This window comes from Oryctolagus cuniculus, chromosome 21, assembly GCF_964237555.1.
Source record: "Oryctolagus cuniculus chromosome 21, mOryCun1.1, whole genome shotgun sequence".
Classification (NCBI taxonomy): Eukaryota; Metazoa; Chordata; class Mammalia; order Lagomorpha; family Leporidae; genus Oryctolagus; species Oryctolagus cuniculus.
Genome location: NC_091452.1, coordinates 4,237,356 through 4,256,446, shown reverse-complemented (window position 1 = coordinate 4,256,446; position 19,091 = coordinate 4,237,356). Strand labels below are relative to the sequence as shown.

General features: G+C 56.6%; 1 long non-coding RNA gene across 1 annotated transcript in view; it reads left to right on the top strand.

Annotated features, from left to right (window-relative positions):
* Positions 1-19,091, top strand: part of LOC103345336 (uncharacterized) — a 28,413-nt gene that overhangs the window by 4,036 nt on the left and 5,286 nt on the right. Inside the window, exon 2 of the long non-coding RNA XR_007915464.2 lies at positions 6,795-6,915. This is a non-coding gene — a long non-coding RNA (uncharacterized lncRNA). The remainder of the gene's footprint in view (positions 1-6,794; positions 6,916-19,091) is intronic.

Below are 19,091 nucleotides of genomic sequence, written 5' to 3'. Positions count from 1 at the left end.
GCACGGGAAGTCTCTTCCTCCCCCGAGCCTCCACATTCCCGTCTGCAAATGGGGCAGGGCACGGCCTGTCCAGAGGGTTCACCAGAGTGCCCCGTGTTCCTGTGTTAAGGATTTATATTTGAAAGGCAGAGTTAGAGAGAGAGGGAGAGAGAGAGGTCTTCCACCTGCTGGTTCACTCTTCAAATGGCTGCCATGGCCAGGGCTGGGCCGGGCTGAAGCCCGAGGCTGGAGCTCCGTCCAGGTCTCCCACTCGGAGCATCTTCCACTGCCTTCCCGAGCACGGTAGCAGGAAGCTGGATCAGAAGAGGAGCAGCTGGGGCTTGAGCCAGCGCCCATATGGGATGCTGGCGTCACAGGTGGCGGCTCTACCCGCCAGCCCACAACGCCGGACACGGTGTTCTGTAAAGCTGACAGGTAGGGCCAGGAACGGTGTCGCTGCCTCTCACTGAGCACTGAGGCTACGTGCCCGTCTCACCTCTGACACCCATGAGCACTCGGGCTGTGGGGCAGAGGCGGCCTGCCGGCATGATTGACAGGTCTCTCAACGTGTTCACAACGTATGAGTTCATTGTCAAGATTTAAGCCCAGCGACTTGACTTGACACTGACATTCAAGATATTTGAAGCTCTGGCAGATCCGGGCCTGCTGCCCACAGGGAGCTTGGAAGAGGCTGCCTCCCTCAGACCGGGTGGGTGTCCCTGGTACAGAGACAGGGATGCCACGAGGAGACTTGCAGAGCCCTTACCATGGCCACAACCACCTCCTGGGACAGGGACCAAGCGCAGCCCCATTTTACGGATGAGCACACTGAGGTTCAGAGGTGAGGTGGGGCAGGAGGTCAGGATGGGGCCCAGGCACCCTAGCTCCTGCCCCGCCTTCTCCAGCTGCCCTGGGGCAGCTTCTCCCCGCTCCCGCTGGCCCTGGGGCCGTGGCTGCTGTCTCTCCTGGGACCCATGGCTGTGGTCACGGGGACTGTCCTGGTGGAGGAGCCGTGGGCTGGATCCCGCCTAGCGCAGCCTCCCAGGGGCTCTTGTTGTGGGGTCAGGGTCCTCCGGGCAGCTGGATCCAGGGGTGTTTATTACAATCGTAAGAGGCTGCACTGACCAGTGCGTCTGTGTCCCTGGTCCCGGCTCTTTCCCTCTGCGGAGCCCTCCGTGGTTTTAGTGAAATGGCCGTCGGCCGGCACCGTCTCCGGCAGGACATGCAGCCCGGCGTGAGGGCGGACCAGAAGTTTATTGCCATTGATTAACAATTAGGGAGTCATTTCCATGGGAGCCATTTGTGCGCTCACCAGAGAGGCTCATTCTGATTTCACTGCCGACTGACTCGGCCTCCTGCGCCCAGCCCGTGGCAGCCGACGCCGTGACCCACCACGAGCTGTGGTTCATGTGCGAGAGCGACTCTCCGATACTCGCCATCCCAGCCAAGGAGCTCCGATGGCCTGCACGTGGAACGTGTCTGGAGGCTGGCCGCACCCTTTGCTGACGACCTCATCCCAGCCTGTGTAGTTCATGGTCCTCGTCCCTGGTTCAACCCCTCCACTCTCCACACTGGCCTGATGCGTGTGATGTGTGTGCAACCCCTCCACTCTCCACACTGGCCTGATGCGTGTGACGTGTGTGCAACCCCTCCACTCTCCACACTGGCCTGATGCGTGTGACGTGTGTGCAACCTCTGCACTCTCCACACTGGCCTGATGCGTGTGACGTGTGTGCAACCTCTGCACTCTCCACACTGGCCTGATGTGTGTGACGTGTGTGCATCCTCTCCACACTGGCCTGATGCGTGTGACGTGTGTGCATCCTCTCCACTCTCCACACTGGCCTGATGCGTGTGACATGTGTGCAACCTCTCCACACTGGCCTGATGCGTGTGACGTGTGTGCAACCTCTGCACTCTCCACACTGGCCTGATGCGTGTGACGTGTGTGCAACCTCTGCACTCTCCACACTGGCCTGATGCGTGTGACGTGTGTGCAACCCCTCCACTCTCCACACTGGCCTGATGCGTGTGACGTGTGTGCAACCCCTCCACTCTCCACACTGGCCTGATGCGTGTGACGTGTGTGCAACCTCTCCACTCTCCACACTGGCCTGATGCGTGTGAAGTGTGTGCAACCCCTCCACTCTCCACACTGGCCTGATGCGTGTGACATGTGTGCAACCTCTGCACTCTCCACACTGGCCTGATGCGTGTGACGTGTGTGCAACCTCTGCACTCTCCACACTGGCCTGATGCGTGTGACATGTGTGTCTTTGCTCACCTGTTTCCCCCTCCCCAGAAGGCGTCGACTCCACGTGGACACGGGTCTTGTATGGCACTGTCAGTCTCCAGTTAGAGGTTGGGACACTGCTGGGGGTGGGTGGCTGGCACTCTGTCCCTGTTGGGATGCGTTCAGCCTCGGGAGAACATCATTGTCTTCTTTGTGTCTCAAAGCTCTTGCTTTATAAAAAAAGTATTCATTTTATTTGAAAGGCAGAGAGAAAGAGAGGAGATCTTCCACCCACTGGTTCACTTCCCCAGTGGTTACAACAACCAGGGCTGGGCCAGGCCAAAGTCAGGATCCTGGATCTTGACCCAGGTCTCCCACATGGATGACGGGGACCTGGGAACTTGATCTATCTCCCGCCACCTCTCAGGAGCACTGGCGGGAAGACGGATGGGACGTGGAGTGGCGGGGACCCCAGCTGCACTCCGATATGGGATGCCGGCCTCACACGCCATGGCTGGCCCCGCATTTGTCAGGATGAACCCGATGAGCTGCTGTGGGGAGATCCTGAAATCCCCGGTCCTCGAAGGCGAGCAGGGAGCCTCAAGTTCTGCTCCGCACGGCCGCTTCTGGAGAAGTCTCTGGTCATTGCGAGTGGCCGCCAGGCCTCGGGGATCATGTGGGGTGGGCCTCCCCATGGCCCCGGGCGGCCTTTGGGGAAATGCTGGGAATGAGAACACTCCCTCCCAGTGTGGCTGAGGCTCGGCCGGGTGACAGTAGTGGCTCCAAGCCAGGCAGGACCTGCAGGGCACAGCCGGGGCCACGCTCTGTGGGAACACAGCCCTTGGCTCTGTGGGGAGCAGGCCCGAGGGGACCAGAGAGGGAGAGAGAGAGAGGTCTTCCACCTGCTGGTTCCGAAAGGCAGCGACGCCCCACATTTGGGGAATATCTGTGATGAAGATCCTGTTGGGCCTGCCGTCTGCACCCCGTGACACCTGCTGTCTACACCCCGCGACACCTGCTGTCTACACCATGTGACACCTGCTGTCTACACCATGTGATGTCTGCTGTCTACACCCCGTGTAGAGTCACGGGGTCTATACCACATGATGCCTGCTGTCTACACCCCGCGACACCTGCTGTCTACACCCCATGACACCTGCTGTCTACACCCCGCGACACCTGCTGTCTACACTATGTGATGTTTGCTGTCTACACCCTGTGACACCTGCTGTCTACACTCTGTGACACCTGCTGTCTACACCCTGTGACACCTGCTGTCTACACTCTGTGACACCTGCTGTCTGCACCCTGTGACACCTGCTGTCTACACCCCGTGACACCTGCTGTCTACACCATGTGATGTCTGCTGTCTACACACTGAGACACCTGCTGTCTACACTCTGTGACACCTGCTGTCTACACCCCGTGACACCTGCTGTCTACACCATGTGATGTCTGCTGTCTACACCCTGTGACACCTGCTGTCTACACTCTGTGACACCTGCTGTCTACACCCTGTGACACCTGCTGTCTACACTCTGTGACACCTGCTGTCTGCACCCCGTGACACCTGCTGTCTACACCCCGTGACACCTGCTGTCTACACTCTGTGACACCTGCTGTCTACACTCTGTGACACCTGCTGTCTACACCCCGTGACACCTGCTGTCTACACCATGTGATGTCTGCTGTCTACACTCTGTGACACCTGCTGTCTACACTCTGTGACACCTGCTGTCTACACCCTGTGACACCTGCTGTCTGCACCCCATGACACCTGCTGTCTACACCCTGTGACACCTGCTGTCTACACCATGTGATGTCTGCTGTCTACACCCAGTGATGCCTGCTGTCTATACCACATGATGCCTGCTGTCTACACCCCGTGGCTCCAGCTATCTGCACCACATGACACCTGCTGTCTACACCATGTGATGTCTGCTGTCTACACCCTGTGACACCTGCTGTCTACACTCTGTGACACCTGCTGTCTACACCCCGTGACACCTGCTGTCTACACCATGTGATGTCTGCTGTCTACACACTGAGACACCTGCTGTCTACACTCTGTGACACCTGCTGTCTACACCATGTGATGTCTGCTGCCTACACCCTGTGACACCTGCTGTCTACACCCCGCAACACCTGCTGTCTACACCATGTGATGTCTGCTGTCTACACCCAGTGATGCCTGCTGTCTATACCACATGATGCCTGCTGTCTACACCCCGTGGCTCCAGCTATCTGCACCACATGACACCTGCTGTCTGTACCCCGTGAAGCCTGCTGTCTACACCATGTGATGTCTGCTGTCTACACCCCATGATTACTCCCGGGTTTCTGAGCAGACCGCCTCCCTCCCCCAACACCAGGGCTCAGGGTGCAGACAGAGCCTAGTCCAGCATCCGTCTTCGTGGTCTCAGCAGTTGCTCTAAGGATGTGCTGCGAGTCCTGGCTCTATTTCTTGCCATTAAAACCCACAGTAATAGTTCACTAGAACCCACAGTAATAGTCCACTATAGTTCACTGGAAGCCCACAGTAATAGTCCACTAGAAGCCCACAGTAATAGTTCCACTAGAAGCCCACAGTAATAGTCCACTAGAAACCTCATCTCCAAGACAGCTCTCCGGAGCAGTTGTACCCCTCCTTCAATCCCGGGTCTGCTTCTGACCAGGCCGACCATCCATGGAGGTCCAACGCCCATGTCAGGAGCTGTTGTGTGGGTCACGGCTGCTGGTTGTGTGGAGTCTGGGCGGAGGGGAGGCGCCCTGGCCAACACTGACCGCCCTCTGTGGGGCTCCCGGCCTCACACCGCAGTCCAAGGCTGAGGCACCTCTACGTTTCAGTCCTCATCACGCCGTTGCCAGCAGCATGGCCAACCCGAAGCTGTAGAGCCGCTTACGTATTTGCCTCTAAGAGCTGGCACTTCTGACAGATACACAGAGCAGCAGTTCTTGTTAAGAATGACACTCCGATGGCCAGGACCTGGCTGAGCTGAACCTGTGTGCTGGGGGCACAATCCAGGAATCCAGGTCTCCCTCGTGGGTCCCAACCGGCTGAGCCACATGGCGCTGCCTCCCAGGGTGCAGGTCGGCAGGAAGCTGAGGCTGGAGCCGTCAATGTCGGTGTCAGCGTCCCCGGCATCGTCCTAACTGTTGCCCCGAATGCCTGCCCAGGGACGTGGCGTCTTAACTGCAGACCAAACCCCCTCCCAAAATTATCGGTCTTAAACGGGTAAAGTAAATTGCATCACACGACAAAGGAGACGAGTCCACTGAGGCAGTTAGCACAGTCTGCGAAGCAGTGTGTGTTTCGTGGCCGAATTAGAAACCAGACCTAGTGCAGGCTTGACAGCTGCACGCCAGGGGCAGTTGCCAGCATCTGCGGTGGCTGCATTGTGATGGGAAGTATCTGTGAGTCCCGCGGTGACGTCACGGTCATTGCCGACACAGCCCTATGTAGTGCTGGGAATGGGTCATTGAGCCTGGATGTTATTTCTAATTTTGTTCTATTGTTTTTCCTCCTGACCTTGAAAAAGATGCTTAGCTTGTGTGACATCTGCCTCCTCATCTATGAAGCAGACAGTGGGAGCTACGCTGGGGGCACGGAGAGAGGTGGACGCAGTGCCCTGACACAGTCTGTGTGGTGGGTAGGATGGCCGTGCTTACGAGTAAGGGAACAGCCCCAGGGATGGGGGGCCAGCACGAGTGACGGAGGAGCGCCAGGTGCCTGGTGTTGATGGGCTGTGCCCTGCAACGTCAAAGCTACAGAAGTGACCGTCTGACCACTGCAGTGACAAAGCACAGGGGTCTCAGGTCTCCAGGTCCCGACGGTCCCTGGTCCTGCAGGTGGTGCAGTGTAGAGAGAGCGTGTCCTTGGCGACACTTAGAAAGGAGAGGCCTGAGTGCCCGGCCCACTGCTCTCGAGATGGCAGGCAACACCGGCTTCCGGGCTGGGTGCTCAAACGCAACGGTGACAGCTCCGGGATTGTCCCCGCGTTGGAGGGTGCTGACTTCTGTGCTTCCATTTGTCAAACAGTTGTCACCTACATCGAACGTTCCATCATTCTGCATTTAAAAAAATTACTTATTTGAAAGAGTTACAGAGCAAGAGGGAGAGACAGACACAGAGAGAAATCTTCCCTCTGCTGGCTCACTCCTCAAATGACTGCAATGGCCAGTGCTGGGCCAGGCTGAAATCAGGAGGCAGAAGCTTCATCCGGGTCTCCCACGTGGGCGTCAGGGGCACACGCACGTGGGCCATCTGCTGCTGCCTTCTCAGGCCATTAGCAGGAAGCTGGTTGGGGAGTGGAGCAGCCGGGACTTGAACTGGTGCCTGTAAGGGATGGCAGGTGGCAGCGAGGCCCATATGGCACAACACCATATTCTGCATTTTTGAGTCCTCTGTTTAAAAGAGAAAAGAAAATCAAAGCAAGCAGATGAGTAGACACAAATGATTTCTCGCTCATGGGGAGGATTTGTTATAGGATGAGAAAGACTGGGTTTTCTTTCAGTTATAAGTGACATAAGATTGTGTGTTTTTCTAAGAGGTCAACATCAGGGAAGATAACTCCAGTGTTAGGTGTTGTCCCGTAGGCTGGATTGGGCAGGACGGTGACCATGGACCTGCGGCTGTTTGAATGATTTCAAGATCCAGTCCTCAGTGGCGGGAGTCGCGGTCGGACGCTCAGTAGCCGCGGCAGGTGAGTCAGCCAGCAGCTTCTAGAACGTTTTCCTCACTGCACCTGCTCCAAGACTCGGGTAAGGGACTGCTGGGGCTGGATTCGGTCCAGGAGGACAGCATGGGCTTCGCAGCGGGCTCTCCTTCAGCACACGCGCACGGCGTGGCCACCCTGGCCACCCTCCGCTCTCACACTGACATTGCCTGGGAGGATAATAATTTAGCCCAGCAGCTGGTCCACACAAACCCAGATCAGGACTGAAGACAGCTCTCAGGATTGGCCTTGAGTTTCTATTTTTCAGACGAGGTATTGCAAGAATCTGATTCTCTCTGGCATGCGTTCTCCCCAGCTACTCCTCACGTCGCGCGTTCCTATCTGTGAATCCAACGTGGAAGTGACAGACACATATTTATAACACAGAATTGCATGTAATCAGGTGGAAATACGGGTTAAAAATCCTGCTGCTGCCGTGGGCATTTAGTGGGGGGTTAGGACACCCTGCACCCATGCCGGGTGGAACGCTTGGGTTTCAGCCCCAGCTCTGTCCGACCCCAGCTTCCTGCTAGCGTACGCCCCAAGAGGCAGCAGTGATGGCGCAGGCAGCCTGGTCCCTGCCACTCAGCTGGGAGGCCCGGATGGAGCTCCTGACGCCCAGGCAGATGGGGGATCCGTATTCTCCACCAACTTTCCACAAAGGACTTTCTTTCCTTCTCTCCTTCTCTTCTCCCTCCCTCCCTCCTCCTCCCTCCCTCCCTCCCTCTCTCCCTCCTCCCCCTTCCTCCCTCTCTTCTCTTCTTCCTTCCATCCTTTTCCTCTCTTCCTTCTTTCATTCATATCCCCTCCCTCTCTCTCCCTCTCTCTCCTCCCTCTCTCTCCTCCCTCCCTTCCTCCCTCTCTCCTTCCTCTCTCTCCTCCCTCCCTCTTTCTCCCTCTCCCTCCCTCCCTCTTCTCTCTCCCTCCCTCCCTCTCTCTCTCCCTCCCTCCCCCTCCCTCCCTGGCCCCTCTCCCTCCCTCTCTCTCTCCTTCTCCCTCCCTCTCGCTCCCTCTCTCTCCCTCCCTCTCTCTCTCCTTCTCCCTCCCTCTCTCTCTCCCTCCCTCCCTCTCCCTCTCTCCCTGTCTCTCTCTCCCTTTCCCTCCCTCTTTCTCCCTCCCTCTTTCTCCCTCTCTCTCTCTCCCCCCTCCCTCTCCCTCTCTCCCTGTCTCTCTCTCCCTTTCCCTCCCTCTCACTCTCTCCCCCTCCCTCTCTCCCTGTCTCTCTCTCCCTTTCCCTCCCTCTTTCTCCCTCCCTCTTTCTCCCTCTCTCTCTCTCCCCCCTCCCTCTCTCTCCCTCTCCCTCCCTCTCTCTCCCTCTCCCTCCCTCTCTCCCTGTCTCTCTCTCCCTCTCCCTCCCTGTCTCTCTCTCCCTCTCCCTCCCTCTCTCCCTCCCTCCCTGTCTCTCTCTCCCTCTCTGTCTCTCTCTCCCTCTCCCTCCCTGTCTCTCTCTCCCTCTCCCTCCCTGTCTCTCTCTCCCTCTCCCTCTTCCTCTCTCTCTCTCCTTCTCTCTCTCTCCCTCCCCCTCCCTCTCCTTCTCTCTCCCCCATAGTACTACGAAGGCCTCCTCCCAGACCTGCCCCTCTGGAATGCTTCTCGGGCCTCGGCCCTGGCTCCCTGGCGCCAGCTCAGGACTGCAGCAGAAGGGGCCGTGTCTCCCCCTCTGCCCTCACCTGTCCCTAGCGCAGTGTCAGGCATAGGCCCCGCACACTGCGGGCTCCCGGTGCCGTGCAAGGGCCCTGATGCGCTGCTCTGTGGCAGCTCCGCAGCTGCCGGAGAAGTCAGCTCTGGATCCAGCCTCTGGGCCCGCGCGGCGCCGAGCCGTCGGGAGTTCCCTCCGGGCAGGGGCCTGCTCACGTGTGCACCACGACTGTAATTCAGGCTTGATTTCTAGCTCAGTGCCGTGAGCTTCCCCTGCGTGCATCTCTCTGTCCTGCCGTCTCATCAAGTTTAAGTTTTAATTAAACAGCTGCCGTTTGCTTGTTTGTCCCGTGGCCACCTGATGTTGTTTTAAATTTTAATTTCGTTCAAGCTGGGGAAGCAGATTTTCTTCAGGCGGCACAGGGGTGCCATTGTCGAGGTCCACTCGAGCTGAGGCCTACGCGCATGCGCTGAGGGCAGGTACAGGGCGCCGGGGAGAGGAGCTCGGAGCTGGGGTGCAGAGGCCGACGGCGCTGGCTGGAGCCCAGGACAGGGGCGGCACGGCCCCACCGTTCAAACCTGTGCGTCTCCTTCTGCGATGTGCCCATTCTGTCTGCTCAAGGCGCCGCCCCCTCTCTCTGTCCATGGCAGCCGGATCCCCACTTCTGCAGCAGGGGGCTCCTCCTGTCTGCTCCACCCGGTGCTCTCTGCCCTCCGCGGCCTCCGTCTCCCTCTGCCACCGTCTGCCTGCCGTCCTCTCTCCGCCTCTCATCGTGCTGGCTCTCTTTCCCTACCTGCCAGGACCCAGCTCTCTGTCGGTCTCTGTAACTGTCTCCTTCGCGTCCGTCCGTCTCGCTGCTGTCCGTTTCTCCCCATTGAAGCGCCTGTGCCCTCTCCTGGGGTCCCCGTCTCTTTTACCGCCAAGCCGTGTCTCGGCCCTCCGACTGCCTTGCTGGCTTCCACGTCTTCCTCTCTCCTACTCAGAGAAGTGGTCCTGGGCTTGTCCCTCTGAGCCCAGCACCAAGCAGCTGCCTCTGCCTTTGACCGTCGCACGGGGGCTGGTCCCTCACACAGCCCTCTCTGTTCAGCCCCGGATGATGTAGACCAGGGGCCCAGAACGTCCCGACTTCATTTACCCATCCTTTGAGTCACGCCCGTGGCTTGCGCATGTGCCTGGCACTTCCTCCGTTAAAACAGTCCAATTCTGCTCAGACGTCCACACGGCAAAAGCCACTCGTGGCTGGTGTCTGGTCCCTGCGGCCCCAGCAGCCACTCATCCTCTCTGAGGGCGATTCCCGTCAGGCTGCGCAGGGACTGCTTGGGGTGGGTGCCTCAGAAGTGGCATCTGGGGGCCTGTCCTTGGGCTGGGACGCCGTGGTGCCCCGTCCCCTGCTGAGGACTGCCTCAGTAAGTGTCGTCCCCTCTCCAGTCCCTGCTGGGGTCTCATCACCCACTCGGGCGGCTCTCGTCTTATTTGTCACCCACGTGGCTCGTGTCTGTGCTACACGACGACTCCTTCACACTAGTGTTTCCTCCCGCCCAGCTGGACCATGGCTGTCGTGCTTCTCGTGACCACGGTGGGGGACCTGGTGGGCTGAGCATCCATGGTTCCACCCTCGTGGGTGAGAACTGCTGGCGCTGTGTCACCAGGCCCTGGGCGTGCACCCATGTCTCCTGATCCCTACTCTCTGTGCATCCCAGTCCATGTGTGCATCTCAGTCTGCTCAGTCTCTGTGCATCTCAGTCTGTGTGTGCATCTCAGTCTCTGTGTACATCTCAGTCTGTGTGTGCATCTCAGTCTGTGTGCATCTCAGTCTCTGTGTGCATCTCAGTCTCTGTGCATCTCAGTCTGTGTGTGCATCTCAGTCTGTGTGTGCATCTCAGTCTCTGTGTGCATCTCAGTCTGTGTGCATCTCAGTCTGTGTGTGCATCTCAGTCTCTGTGCATCTCAGTCTGTGTGCATCTCAGTCTGTGTGCATCTCAGTCTGTGTGCATCTCAGTCTGTGTGTGCATCTCAGTCTCTGTGCATCTCAGTCTGTGTGCATCTCAGTCTGTGTGCATCTCAGTCTCTGTGCATCTCAGTCTGTGTGTGCATCTCAGTCTGTGTGTGCATCTCAGTCTGTGTGTGCATCTCAGTCTGTGTGCATCTCAGTCTCTGTGTGCATCTCAGTCTGTGTGTGCATCTCAGTCTGTGTGTGCATCTCAGTCTCTGTGTGTGCATCTCAGTCTGTGTGCATCTCAGTCTCTGTGTGCATCTCAGTCTGTGTGTGCATCTCAGTCTCTGTGTGCATCTCAGTCTGTGTGCATCTCAGTCTGTGTGTGCATCTCAGTCTCTGTGCATCTCAGTCTGTGTGCATCTCAGTCTGTGTGCATCTCAGTCTGTGTGCATCTCAGTCTGTGTGTGCATCTCAGTCTGTGTGCATCTCAGTCTGTGTGCATCTCAGTCTGTGTGCATCTCAGTCTCTGTGCATCTCAGTCTGTGTGTGCATCTCAGTCTGTGTGTGCATCTCAGTCTGTGTGTGCATCTCAGTCTGTGTGCATCTCAGTCTCTGTGTGCATCTCAGTCTGTGTGTGCATCTCAGTCTGTGTGTGCATCTCAGTCTCTGTGTGTGCATCTCAGTCTGTGTGCATCTCAGTCTCTGTGTGCATCTCAGTCTGTGTGTGCATCTCAGTCTCTGTGTGCATCTCAGTCTCTGTGTGCATCTCAGTCTGTGTGCATCTCAGTCTGTGTGCATCTCAGTCTGTGTGCATCTCAGTCTGTGTGTGCATCTCAGTCTGTGTGCATCTCAGTCTCTGTACATCTCAGTCTGTGTGCATCTCAGTCTGTGTGCATCTCAGTCTGTGTGTGCATCTCAGTCTGTGTGCATCTCAGTCTGTGTGCATCTCAGTCTCTGTGTGCATCTCAGTCTCTGTGCATCTCAGTCTCTGTGTGCATCTCAGTCTCTGTGTGCATCTCAGTCTCTGTGTGCATCTCAGTCTGTGTGCATCTCAGTCTCTGTGCATCTCAGTCTCTGTGTGCATCTCAGTCTGTGTGTGCATCTCAGTCTCTGTGTGCATCTCAGTCTCTGTGTGCATCTCAGTCTGTGTGCATCTCAGTCTCTGTGTGCATCTCAGTCTCTGGGCATCTCAGTCTCTGTGCATCTCAGTCTGTGTGCATCTCAGTCTCTGTGCATCTCAGTCTGTGTGCATCTCAGTCTCTGTGCATCTCAGTCTGTGTGCATCTCAGTCTCTGGGCATCTCAGTCTCTGTGCATCTCAGTCTGTGTGCATCTCAGTCTCTGTGTGCATCTCAGTCTGTGTGTGCATCTCAGTCTCTGTGTGCATCTCAGTCTCTGTGTGCTTCTCAGTCTCTGTGTGCATCTCAGTCTCTGTGTGCATCTCAGTCTGTGTGCATCTCAGTCTGTGTGCATCTCAGTCTGTGTGCATCTCAGTCTGTGTGCATCTCAGTCTCTGTGTGCATCTCAGTCTCTGTGTGCATCTCAGTCTCTGTGCATCTCAGTCTCTGTGTGCATCTCAGTCTCTGTGCATCTCAGTCTCTGTGTGCATCTCAGTCTGTGTGCATCTCAGTCTCTGTGTGCATCTCAGTCTCTGTGCATCTCAGTCTCTGTGTGCATCTCAGTCTCTGTGTGCATCTCAGTCTCTGTGTGCATCTCAGTCTCTGTGTGCTTCTCAGTCTCTGTGTGCATCTCAGTCTCTGTGTGCATCTCAGTCTGTGTGCATCTCAGTCTGTGTGCATCTCAGTCTGTGTGCATCTCAGTCTGTGTGTGCATCTCAGTCTCTGTGTGCATCTCAGTCTGTGTGCATCTCAGTCTCTGTGTGCATCTCAGTCTCTGTGCATCTCAGTCTCTGTGTGCATCTCAGTCTGTGTGCATCTCAGTCTCTGTGTGCATCTCAGTCTCTGTGCATCTCAGTCTCTGTGTGCATCTCAGTCTCTGTGTGCATCTCAGTCTCTGTGTGCATCTCAGTCTCTGTGCATCTCAGTCTCTGTGTGCATCTCTGCGGCCTCCCTTGCCAAGCTCTTTCCTTCCCAACCCCGTGGCCGTACATGGCCTCAGGCCCCCAGCCCTGCCTGTGCTGCCGTCTCCTGCTTTCTAGAGGGGGTCAGACCAAGAGCAGCACCTATGGGTTCTCCACCAGAATCCCCCCAGAATTGGCTCAGAGGGCCCCTCTGTTTGGGCTCACCTGTGGACCCACCCATGATGGCCAGGTGGGCAGGGCCACGTCTTACCCCGTGGCGGCCCAGCACCTGTTCCCAGGTCTGTGAGAGCGGCTGCAGGATCCACAGCAGGCCCTGTCCTCGGGCGACGCTGGGCAGCACACGGGGAGAATCTGGGAGGTTGCTGGAGACGAATTCTCCGATGTGCGTGGAGGCTGGGGCTGGTTCCTTCCTGGCACGGCTGTGACGCTGGGTGGTGGTGTGCAAGTGCTGGTTCTGAATACTCCCCCGCCCCATTGCAGTCATTCCGTGTGCTGCTCTCTCCACCCTCCACAAAGCTGCAAGTGCCTCCCGCGTGTGCACCCCAGGGGCTTTGGAGGTGCCAGGACACAGCCTCCCACTGCTTGACTACTGGGATAGCCTGGTGGCAGCCGGTCCCTGTAAAAGAACCCAAGCGTGCTCGTAACGCGTAAGACTCAGAGCTGGGGCAGAAGTGAGAGTGGGCTCCTCGTGTCCACTGATGTACGAGGAATCTGGGGGAACAACGTAAACCATTAACCCGGAGAAGTGCCCCCTCCATGCGTGAAAGGAGGGTCAGGCTGTCCTCGGGACTTGGGCCAGGTTGCAAAAGACAGAAATCATGAGGAAGCTGAAGGGGGCGCTCTTGGTTGCAAAGCAATCGCTAAGCAACGCAGAGGCCTGGACTGCACCGGGGCAGTGAGTGCTGATGTGGGGCGGGGGCCAGGAGTCTCGGGAGCGCACAGCTGTGGGTGAAGATGAGAGAGCACGCAGGGCTTTGTCTGTAGACTTCCTTCTTGTCCTGCCTTAGCGTCCTGTGCTCCAAGGCCTGGAGCCAGACTGACGGCCGCAGGAGTGAGTGAGTGACGGCCGACTCAGGGAGACGCGGAGTTCTGCTCCCTGGAGCAGGTGTCACGTTCGTAGTCTGTAGCAGAACCATCTCATGGATGCTGTTTCCAAAAGTGCGTTTCCTAGGGGCCGGCACGGTGGCGCAGCAGGTAAAGCCGCCGCCTGCAGTGCCGGCATCACATACGGGTGCCAGTTCAAGTCCTGGCTGCTCTACTTCTGATCCAGCTCTCTGCTGTGGCCTGGGAAAGCAGTGGAAGATGGCCCAAGTGCTTGGGGCCCTGCAACTGCATGGGAGACCTGGAAGAAGCAGTTGCAGTCAACTGGGGAGTGAACCAGTGGATGGAAGACCTCTCTCTCTCTCTCTCTCTCTCTCTCTCTCTCTGCCTCTCCTTCTCTCTGTGTAACTTTGATGTTCAAATAAATAAATACATCTTTTTTTTTAAAAAAAAGTGCATTTCCACACCAGCTTCATAAATGTTGCCAAACCAACATGAAACTTGTGCCTTTATATACGTAGTATTTTTTCTTAAATGACTTCAACTTTTAGGCTGAAAAATAAAAAGCAGTCATATTCCAAGTGTATAATCAGTGTGTATTATAATCAATGAGTATTGTGTGTGCTACATTTCTTGATGTGTACTAAGATATTAAAGTAGGAAAATTTTAAAAGAAGAAAAGCAGGGTGGGCGCTGTGGCCCAGTGGGTTAAGCTGCCACTTGGGGTGCCGCCTCCCCTGTCGCAGCGCTGGGAGCAGGTGCGGCCTCTGCTTCTGATGCACTTTTGGCTGCTGTGCACCTCGGCAGGAGGTAGACAGCAGCCTGAGTGCTCGGACAGCCGCCACGTGGGCGACCCGAGTGCCATTCCTGGCTCCTGAATCGGGTCTGCCCAGCCCCAGCTGTTGTGGGCATTTGAGGAGTCTATGCATCTGTCAGATTATCTATTATCTATCTATCACTTTGCCTTTCAAATAAAAGTAAATAATGAGGAGCAGGCACTGTGTGTGGCACAGTGGGTTAAAGCCCTGGCCTGCAGTGCTGGCATCCCATAAGGGTGCGGGTTCTAGTCCCGGCTGTTTCTCTTCTGACCCAGCTCTCTGCTATGTCCTGGGAAAACAGTAGAAGATGGCCCAAGTGCTTGGGGTCCTGCATCTGCGTGGGAGACCCGGAGGAAGCCCCTGACTCCTGGCTTTGGATTGCACAGCTCTGGCAGATGCGGCCATCTGGAGAGTGAACCAGCGGATGGAAGACCTCTCTCTCTCTCTCTACCTCTCTCTGTAACTCTGTCTTTCAAATAAATAAAATAAATATTTTTTTAAAAAAAGTAAATAATGAGCCGTAAAAACCACCAGATCAATCATCTGCAGCCTAAATACTCAGGCGCCACCACCGTCACCGATTCCATGGCCGGGAAAACCGCTGTGGAACACTGGCCCACTCTGCGTTTACAGAAACGGTGGCCGTTCCTCGCAACCGGGATCAACAAACAAAGCGCAGGACTCCCTGTGCCAGCTGGATTTGAACTTCAGGCAAACAACAGGTTTTTGTTGTTGTTGTTTTTTAGTCTCGAATATTGCATGAAACAAACTTATACTAAAAATCGTTTGTTGTTGGTTTGAAATTCACATCTAACCGATGATTCTGTGTTTTCCTTTCCTGAATCTGGCTGGCTTGCTTGAAATCCACGCATTTTATGGGCAGGTTTTGATTAAATAAGTCAAAAGCGCTTCACCATTCAGCGTTTCGAGAGACCTAATCCAAACTGCAGAACTCGTCGGCAGACGACACTGATCAGGACTCGCTGCCCTTGGCTGCGTCGACAGCCGTGCGATTTATCATCCCCATCATGGTGTCGGAGCGGGCAGGGGCATCGCTGAGACGCTTCCAGACAGTGACATAGTGTCTGCAGCCCAGGCCAGGCTGGCCCTGAACAAGCCATGCCCTGGAGAGCGCCACCCTGCAGGGGGCAGGCCAAGCCCTCGGAGGCCTGGAGCCCCCGATGCATGCTGCTTTCTGGTCTGCCCTCCCCAGCAGTGCGCCGAAGCGTGGAAGCCCAGTTGGGTGGATAAGTCACCTGTTCCAAGTCAGTCTCTCCCCAGCCTGCGTGGGCCGGGATGATGGGTGGAGCCTTGGATCTCAGGCAGGCAGCTGTTTGAACGTTTCCGGGGAGAGCCAGGTTCTACAGCCAGTCTGGTGGCCTGTGCCAGCGCAGGGGTATCAGGAGTAGCTGCAACACACCGGCTGTCTACATCATCAGCGAATTATGGCAACCCCACGAACAGCGGTTCTCAGCGCAGCTTTTCTCGTCTTAGAACAACCTCTGTGTCCGCCAGTGGACGTCTCCAAAGGTGCAGACGCTCTGAGCACCCGGGGGCGGACACCTGCCTGCAGGCTTCGGGCTCCGGGCTCTTCCGCAGGGCAGTTGCGTTTCTGGACTGCGTTTCTGGAAGACTGTTGGGACCCTGACTTTTCAGAGAAGCAGTGTGAACCGGATGCAAATGCGATTACGGTAACCCGGGTCTGAAACCCATATTCTCCTGTGTGGGCCAGGACTGCCTGATCTTTGGGAAGTGGAATCAGGCGGGTTTAGTACACAGGATCTGGACGGAGAGAAAACAGATGTTGCTAGGCTGAGCCTGGGATTCAATCAAGAAGATTAGGAGAAGCAAATACAAGGCTCTGCATTCGGGTATAAATAAACAAAGCAGGGCACTTGTGCCTGTAGGTGTAGAAGCAGGAAAGCAAACGCAGGACTTGGGAAGGAAAGGCGACGGCCATGAGAAAAGCCCTGGGCGTTTCATCCGCAGTGGGCTCTTGGCTGTCAGTTGAGTCAGGAGGCTTCCCAAAGGGTTCATGTGATATTTAGCCGCATCCAATGATGGTTTTGAGGTCAAAATCCAGCTAACAGTTTGGTTGAAAGCTCTGCTGGCACACGCTTTGTTTAATTTAATCAGGTGTTGATTATAAAAACTGAATTACAGGCCTGGCTCACTAGGCTAATCCTCCGCCTGACAGTGTGGACAGTGGACAGGAACCATGGTGGACACTCAGCCGTGTCAACCTGGGAAAGTCTCCGGCAAGCCCTTAGGGAGGTAATGACCGCCTGCATCTTAGAGGTGAGGAATCAGAGGCGTGAAGGGGGTAAGAAAAGCCCGGAACATTCTCCCGCGAGTGGGGGCAGCGGAGGTGCGAGAGCTGCCGGAGCCTTGCGCCTGCGTCCGTGGCCCTGTGCACGCGGCTCTGTCTTCTCTCCAGGCTGCGCACAGCGTGGGAGGGGCGGTGTCCTGGGCAACAGCAAAGCTCCATCCCTGCTGCTTCCCCACGGAGGGGTCAGTGGCCGATTCTGAGCTTTCTGAAGATGACAGCACCCGTGTTTTCAACTCCGTCACCCGAAAGGTGAAGTGGCCAAGCCTCTCTGAAGGCCTTCACAGGAAGCATAAAATAAATTGCATTGGCAGGGCTGTGGCTCACTAGGCTAATCCTCCACCTTGCAGTGCCGGCACACCGGGTTCTAGTCCCGGTCAGGGCACCGGATTCTGTCCCGGTTGCCCCTCTTCCAGTCCAGCTCTCTGCTGTGGCCCGGGAGTGCAGTGGAGGATGGCCCAGGTGCTTGGGCCCTGCACCCCATGGGAGACCAGGAGAAGCACCTGGCTCCTGGCTTCAGATCGGCACGGTGCGCTGGCAGCAGTGCTCCGGCCGCAGCGACCATTGCGGGTGAACCAATGGAAAAGGAAGACCTTTCTCTCTGTCTCTCTCTCTCTTTCACCGTCTACTCTGCTTGTCAAAAAAATTTCATTTATGAGGCCGGCGCCGTGGCTCAATAGGCTAATCCTCCACCTTGCGGCGCCGGCACACCGGGTTCTAGTCCCGGTTGGGGCGCCGGATTCTGTCCCGGTTGCCCCTCTTCCAGGCCAGCTCTCTGCTATGGCCAGGGAGTGCAGTGGAGGATGGCCCAGGTGCTTGGGCCCTGCACCCCATGGGAGACCAGGAAAAGCACCTGGATCCTGGCTCCTGCCATCGGATCAGTGCGGTGTGCCGGCTGCAGCGGCGGCCATTGGAGGGTGAACCAACGGCAAAAGGAAGACCTTTCTCTCTCTGTCTCTCTCTCTCACTGTCCACTCTGCCTGTCAAAAATAAAAAAAAAAAATTTCATTTATGGTGGTGACGCCTTTATGCCTCTCTTTCGGATGAAGTGATAGCCTCATCCTTCATGGGCTCGTAATTCTGTTGCTTGCCCATCGATGGTGGTGGCTCCCAGGGCCTCCGAAGTCTGTCATTAGCAGCTACTTCATTCTGTGCCTTCTTGAAAACATAAAACCAGGGTAGCACAGCGAGGAGGCACACTGACTAACTTCTCCCTGCAATAACTCCACGCCGGGGCTGAGCCGGGCCAGGTGACAAGGACATGCAAGGACCCAGCACGGAGACAGCATGTGCTTAGTCTTCCGTCTCCAGGAAAGCCCTGTGTTTCTGAACCTGACTGAGGAGTGCCGAGGGGGTCTTCTCGTGGACGGACTGTCACACGTGCCTTGCTTAGACATGTGTAGCCGACAGCTCCTAAACAGAGGAAAACTTTGGCTTTCGAATAGCACCAGCCTCGCCAGGCTTAAAGCACGCGGTTAGGAAAAGCTCCCTGACCATGCCTTCCTAAAGGCTGTGGCACATGGTCTGCATGGGCTCCCGGGGGCTCGGAGACACGCCCCCCCCAGCAGAGGGCGCCCTTGACCGTGTAGGCAGAGATGAGGCGGCCAGGCCTGATGCACATCCCTGTTGAAACTGGACAGTTTGGTTTCAAATGACAAAAACCCAAATCATGTTTTCTTAAGACAGAAAGGAAATTCGCTGGATCACGTCCCTAGAAAGGACTTTTAAGATCATTGGGAAGTTGCCAGGGGGCGTCCCCAGGCTGTGGTCCTCACGCCCTTCCCGGGGCTGGCACTGGCTCCGGCAGGGCCGGGGCTTACATCACGCTCAGCTCCCAGTCACGTAGGACACTGTCCCCAGCCACTTCACCAAGAACCCCTGGATCCAGCAGCTTGGGTCAGGGTCCATTTCCAAGCTGATGGCTCCATGGTCCTAGGAGAAAATACGCCCATGGGCCAGACCTGTGTGGGTGTCCAAATATGGTTCCAGGGCTGAGAGTTCAACCCAAGCCACTCCTCCTCTGTGAACCTCCAAAAGCCCACAAATGAGGGCAGGGGTGAGGGCGAGGGCGAGGGCAGGGGTGAGGGCGAGGGCGCTGGACAGGCCAAGAACGGGAGGTACCTGTCATGGCTCCCATGAGGATCCCTGCCTTCTCTTGGGGAGAACACGAGGACGGGGGGGTGAGATGCCTGCCACGCCCGGGCACCGTGCACCGTGTTCAGAGATGTCTGCCCTCTGCTCTGGGAACAGCCCTGGGGGCCACCAGACACTTGCTGAGTCCCTGGCTGTGTCACTTCTCTGTGGCTGCATGACAGTGGCCACCAGGGAGCCACTTAGAGACAGCAGCATCTGCTACACGGAGTT